Source organism: Micromesistius poutassou (assembly GCF_964030765.1).
Source record: "Micromesistius poutassou genome assembly, chromosome: 14".
Classification (NCBI taxonomy): domain Eukaryota; kingdom Metazoa; phylum Chordata; class Actinopteri; order Gadiformes; family Gadidae; genus Micromesistius; species Micromesistius poutassou.
In genome coordinates, this window is record NC_140284.1 from 3,169,685 (window position 1) to 3,170,392 (window position 708).

The window sequence follows — 708 nt, forward strand, 5'->3', positions numbered from 1 at the left end:
ACTGGTGGAGTGACTAAATGCACATTATTTAGATTATATTTTTCTATAGGCCTATTTTATATTGGCCTAGTAATAATAAACATTGGTTTTACATGCTTTTTTTAAAAAACTTTTTTACTGTCTGGAGCAGAGCAATTCAGCATCAGACCAGCCTACCATTTCTTCTGGGATTGCTAAAGAAACCTTAATCAGAATGTTTCTAATGCTCAAGAACATTAAGCTACAAAACCAGACAAGACAGAAAACCACCTCCGCTGCAACTCTGTCCAGCTGTTCTCCGACACCGCTAGATTTACTCGGCGGGTCCCGTGCCTCGCGGCGGTAAATCCAACTCTACCGTACATTTACACGCCGTAAAGTCCCGTTACATCTGGGTGATTTAAGCGCAGGACTGGCGGGCGACTGGGGGGGGGGTGTGGGAACCCAGGGAGGCAGGGGTTCCTGCCAGAGAGGGAGCAAGATGGGGGAGACCTGGTGGTCTGGTACTCAAGAGGGTCTCGACCCTGCACCCCCCCCCCCCCAACTCCCGTCACCCCTGTGTGTGTGTGTGTGTGTGTGTGTGTGTGTGTGTGTGTGTGTGAGTAGAGCCGTTTCTCTCCCAGCTCTTCCACACATTGTATTTTATGTGGAGCCCCTAGTTGGGGTGTTTTACAGCAGCATGCTCGGTTTTATTCGTGTTGAAAGCCATCAAGAGACATTGTCACGGGT